The sequence below is a fragment of the Sorex fumeus genome, unplaced genomic scaffold (assembly GCF_029834395.1).
Source record: "Sorex fumeus unplaced genomic scaffold, SorFum_2.1 ptg000001l, whole genome shotgun sequence".
NCBI lineage: Eukaryota > Metazoa > Chordata > Mammalia > Eulipotyphla > Soricidae > Sorex > Sorex fumeus.
The window spans coordinates 2077263-2083487 of record NW_026606058.1 but is presented as its reverse complement, the minus strand read 5'-3'; positions in this window follow the sequence as shown (position 1 = coordinate 2083487).

Genomic DNA, 6225 nt, shown 5'->3' with positions numbered 1-6225 from the left:
ACTGTGTTTGGCATATCAAATATGCCACGGGTAGCTTGCCAGGCTCTGCCGTGTAGGCGAGATACTCTCGGTAGCTTGCCGGGCTCTCCGAGAGGGGAGGAGGAATTGAACTCGGGTCGGCCTTGTTGGCTGCATGCAAGGTAAACGCCCTACCCGCTGTGCTATTGCTCCAGCCCCCAAAAACATAAAAAAAAGAAAAAAGATTGTTACCTCAAATAATACCTTAATTCCATGGATGGTAGCAAATATCTCTTAGTTGCCAGCTTTGGGGATTCTGTAGTACTTCTCTGGATCAAATCTGTGGAAGGGGCGGTAGCCTATAGCACAGCCAGGAAGGCTCTTGCCTTGCACTGGGCAGATCTGATTCCTTGGCATCCCATATGGTACTTCCTTCACCTCCAGGAGTGATCTCTGCAGAACCAAGAGAAAGCCTCCATCCAGTACTGCCCAGGTGTACGCTTGAAACAAATAAAAAAAAATCTTTTGTGGGAATTGTTAGAAATGTAAAACTCACCCTCACCCTGGGTAGCTTGAATGAATCAAAAACTTTTGGTCTTTTGTTTAATTAGCTCCTCTGTATGGGTGTAATGTATGTTCAAGTTTAAGAATTTTGCTTCATAAGCTTTTCATAAGCTTTTCCACTCATGAGCCCTTAGAAATTCCTACAACTCCTGGTGTATCAAATAGGTCACTGTCATCCCATTTTTCATCCATTTGCTCGAGCGGGCCCAGCAACGTCTCCATTGTGATACTTGTTACTGAGTTTTGCATATTGAATACATCACGGGAGCTTGTCAGGCTTTGCTCTGCAGGCAAGATACTCTTGGTAGCTTGCCAGGCTCTCTGAGAGGGGCAGAGGAATCGAACCCGGGTCGGCAGCGTGCAAGGCAAACACCCTACCTGCTGTGCTATCGCTCCAACCCATATCAAGTAGGTATATCAATGAAACATTTACTCAGAATTATCTATACATTTAATTTATTTTATTGGTCTTGGACCACACTCAGAAGTGTTTGGGATTATTACCAGGTCAGAGCTCAGGAGTCACTCCTGGTGATGCTTAGGGAACTATATGTGGTGGTAGGGATCGAACCTGGGTATTCCATGTGCAAACATGCTTTTCAGGGCGCAGAGAGATAGCTTGGCAGGCTTTGCCTGCAGGATGCCCAGCTTCAGGCCCTGGTACCATGTATATCCCTCTGAGCACTGCTAGACGTGGCTCCTGTTTTGGTGTGACCCAAAAGAGAGAAAAAAAAAAAAGAAAACACTGATATTCTAGCCTGTTGCACTATCTCTCTAGTCCCATAGTCATTTTTTAAAAATTTGTTTGTTTGTTTTGGGGTCACACCCAGCAATCCTCTACATTTAAAAATCATTCCTGGCAGTGCTCAGGGATGCTGGAGATTGAATCCAGGTTTGCTGCAAGCAGGCAAACACCCTATTCCTTGTACTATTACTTCAGAGCCCTGTAGAGTTTCTTTAAAACAAAATTTTCACCAGTGTACGTTTCACGTCACCAATGTCCCCAGTTTCCTCTATGACAGGCACCTTTCCTTTCTCTCTCTCTCTCTCTCTCTCTCTCTCTCTCTTTCCCCCTCCCCCCTTATCTTTTTCTTCTTCCTCCTCTCCCCTCCCCTCCCCTCCTCTCATCTTTCTATGGTGTTAAGTCTCTGGACTTGTTACTTTATTTCTTGGAAAACTAGCGTCTACTAATTGATAACTACCATTTCTTGCGACTTTTTTTTTTTTCAATTTTGTGTACACACCTGGTGGTGCTCAGGGCTTACTCCTGGCTCTATGCTCAGGGATCACTCCTGGTGGGCATTGAGGAGCTGTATGTGGTGGTGCTGGGGATTAAACGCGGATTCGTCCCATGCATAAAAGGCAAATGCCTTACCTGCTGTCCTATAACTCTAGCCCCCCTTCGGTTGATTCTTTCTATGAATTTACCACTCATTAGACCTGAGATTTTCTTCCATTCCCTCATCTCCTTTAGATTTTCTTCTCCTTATCTTCCAGTAAATGTATTCCTTCTTTAGCTCTTTCATCTTGAATCTGTTTTTGGCCACCATTGCCCTACTTTTTCTGATTGCGTCTTCTTTTCATAATCTGAAACAGGGATTTTTTTTTCTTATTATTTGAAAGCGGGGGTGGGGGGGAGTGTTTGAGCTCAACTTGTGGTACTCAGAGGCTGTTCATGGCTCTGTGCTCAGGAGTAACTCCTGGCTGTATTGGGGAGCAGGGAAGCCATATTTGGTGCCAGAGGCTCAAACTGGACTCAGAGACATGTTCCCTGCTATACTACCTCTTTTGTGCTCCCTAACAGAAGTTCCTTGAGATGTTCTTTGTGTTCTGTGTCTTCTCTCTTAATTTGGTGTTACCGATCTCTGTAACCAGTTTCTTCCAGTTGATGCCCAACTTCTCTTTTGGACAGGGATTTCAACTGCTGTTCAGCACTTGCTGTGCCATCAACCAATTCAACAACTGAACTTTAGCTGAACTTCAATCTGAATTTGTGTTTAATACCCTTTTCTATTATTGATACTATGTAAGAGCTTTTGACAGTACACTATCCTTTCATTCCATATCAAATACATAGCAGGACTTTTTTTTTTTGCTTTTTTTGGGTCACCCCCAGCAATGCACAGGGGTTACTCCTGGTTCATGCACTCAGGAATTACTCCTGGCCGTGCTTGGGGGACCATATGGGATGCTGGGAATTGAACCCGGGTCGGCCGTGTGCAAGGCAAACGCCCTACCCGCTGTGCTATCACTCCAGCCCCCATAGCAGGACTTTTTAAGCAAAAAATTTCATTTCTCTCTTTAAAAAAATTTATCTAATCACCATGATTTACCAAGTTGTTCATAATACACTTATTTCAGGCATTCGATGTTTCCAAGCCAATCCCACTATCAGTGTGACCTTCCTTCCACGCTTGTCCTGAGTTCCCCACCCTGCCTCCAACCTGTCCCCTTAGCAGGAACAAACAAGTTTATTTAATGTTGCTTGTTACAACAAAATGGCAAACAAAATTATCAAAAATACACCAATAAAAGTCCATTTGTGATAGTGATATCTCACACTGGTGTCATTAAAGTCATTGAGTATTTACTGAGTTGGCTGGTGCTGGTTGAGCCTTCTGTGTTATTGTTTTCACTCATGGAGCTTGGTGGGCTTCTATGCAACTTTGCCTCAAATTTTCTTTGCTTCAACTGGGCTTTCATTACTGTGAAATTTAGAGGTATCTGGGAGCTATAAAACTGGGACCATTTGGTGGTTTGGCAGCTTGATGAGCTTCAGTTGTGGCGTGTGGGTGAAGGGTGCTGGACCTTCTGGCAGGGAAGGGAATCGGCCTGCCCCCATTCCAAGAAGGCCCCAGAGTTTTGGATCTGGAGATTCATCTATCTTGGATAATTCATCATCTTAGCATTCAGGAATTTTCATTTCCTTTGGCCCATGCCAAGTTTTTCTTATTCCTCCCCCCATGTCAGTTTCCTCCATCTAATGTCTTCTATCCTGAAAATAACTTGGATTCCTTAAAATTTCCTTAGAAATTTAGCTGTTAGAATAGGGTTCTCAGGGCTGGAGCGATAGCACAGTGGGTAAGGTGTTTGCCTTGCATGTGACTGACCCAGATTCAATTCCCAGCATTCCATATGGTCCCCTGAGCACTGTCAGGAGTAATTCCTGAGTGCATGAGTGAGGAGTAACACCCTGTGCAGGTGTGACACACACACACACACACACACACACACACACACACACACATAGGGTTCTCAGATAAAATATAATCTCCCTAAAGGTGCTTAAAAGTTCTGGAGCCCCCTCAATGATTCTTGACTACTTGGTGACTATTTGGGGGACCTCCAGGGCCATATCAGGCTGTACTGACTGTACTTGGGGACCATGTGGTGCAGGAATGGAACTAGTATTGGCCGCCTGCAGGGCAAGCATCTTAACACCGTATTATCTCTCCAACCCCCTACAACATTATAAATAACTTGTTTTTGAGCCACACTTAATAGTGCTCAGGGCTTACTCCTGGCTCTGTGCTCAGGGATCACTTCTGGTGAAGAGTTTGGGGGACCATGTGTGGTGCTGGGGATCGAACCTGGGTCAGCCACATGCAAGGCAACTACCCTACCTACAGTACTATTTCCCCAGCCCCTATAAAAAACCTGTCAGTATAACTATGTCATGTGAAATATTTGGTACACACATTAAAATCGTTCATTTGAATTTCATATTGAACTGGTCATGGTGAGGCTGGAGCAATAGCACAGCGGGTAGGGTGTTTGCCTTGCACGCGTCTGACCCGGGTTCAATTCCCAGCATCCCATATGGTCCCCTGAGCACCACCAGGGGTAATTCCTGAGTGCAGAACCAGGAGTAACCCCTGTGCATCGCCAGGTGTGACCCAAAAAGCAAAAAAAAAAAAAAAAAAAAGACACTAGTGGGCACCCCCCACTACCAAAAATAAAAATAAAAAATAAAAATAAATTGGTATGGTGTTTTTATTTGCTAAATCTGGCAACTGGGGACACTTAAAAGATACCACCTTATCTGCAGAGTAGCCCCTTTTCTTTTTGTTTTGTTTTTTTGAGGCATACCTGGCTGTTTCCAGGGCTTATTCCTGGCTTTGCAATCAGGGACCACTCTTGGCAGACCTTGGGGGATCAAACCCAATCTGGCTACATTTAATGTAAGCATCCTACATGCTGCAATGTCAGTTCAGCCCCTAGAGCACTGTAGGATAACACTGTTTTGTCCTTCCTGCATAGCCTCAGGCAGTTTAGATTTATTGGGTTGCTCCCATCACAGTGCTCCCATTCCTCTGTGTTTATTTGTAACTTTTTTCTTTGTGCTCTGTTGACTTGTAAATGTTGTTTTCCTCTTCTCCCTAAGTCCTTTGCATAGTTGATTCAGAGCAATGTCCTTTTTGTATGGACACAAGAAGAGTATATGCTATGCTTTTGTAATGTGACTCTCAGTGATATTTTCCTCCTGGGCATCTGTTCTCTCGACCTAAGCCTCAGCTGCTCTTACTTCCTAGCACCCCCAAAAGCAGGGTCCCGAAGAGGGACTGGATGGAATCAGGGCAAACGGTAAGCTATGTGCTACCTTGGCATGGAGATGGGCCTGGCCAAAATGCCTAATGCTTAACTGTAAGTTAAGAGCTTGGTCATGGACAAATGCTGTCATGATCCAAAAAGTAGTAACTAAATTCGGACCCTGTAGGGTAAGGAAAGATAAATCTGGCCTGAGCTCTGTGGTCTGAATCTGTGGCAAGATGTTCTCAGGAGAGCTGCCCTACAAGCCTCAATGTATCTCTTACTGTGTCCATACAAAAATAACTGGTATTAAGATGTTGATTGAGTTATTGGACTGAGGAAAGGAGAAAAACACCTTGAGGTATTTTGCCCCTGGGCAGTCAGGCAGTGCTTTGGAATACCCCTAGGTAATGTTTCGGCCATTGAGCCTGGCAGTCTGGAAGGGCTTTCTAATGTTGATTTGGCTACCTGATTGGGCCTAGAGTGCAGGGAGTCCAGGAGAGAGGCAGAATCCTGAGAACTGGAATCAAGGAATGACGGGCTAGGAAGGAAGAGTGTGAGTGGGGGAGAGAGGAGAGAGTTGGATGAGAGAGGGAACAAGGCAGCAAGATTGAACTGCGAAGAGACTAGCAAGGGAGACCGAGAGAGAAGGATGTAAAAGAAAGAAGATCAGGAGAAGGTGCGTAGAGAGAGATAGAGAGAGAGAGAGCGCTCAGGCTGTGAGATGGAGGACTGAGAGATGAGCCAGGAGGAGACAGGAATGAGGGGCAGTGTGAGACTAGAATGAGACGAGGCTCAGAAAGACTCCGTGGGGAGAATGGAATAAATGGCATCTGATCAATCCACTGGCTTGGCTCTCTCCATGGCCCTGGTCTCCCTGGCTGGGGGAGTAGCCCGGGCCCACCCGAACCTGGGCGGCTAGGGGAAAAGTCATTGGGGCCTCTTCCTGACCACCCCTCAAAGCACTACTTTTTGTTTTTGGGTCTCACCTGGTGGTGGTCAGGAGATTTTTTTTTTTTTTTTTGCTTTTAGGGTCACACCCGGCGATGCTCAGGGGTTACTCCTGGCTCTGCACTCAGGAATCGCTCCTGGTGGTGCTCAGGGGACCATATGGGATGCTAGGATCCGAACCTGGGTTGGCTGCGTGCAAGGCAAACGCCCTACCCCTGTACT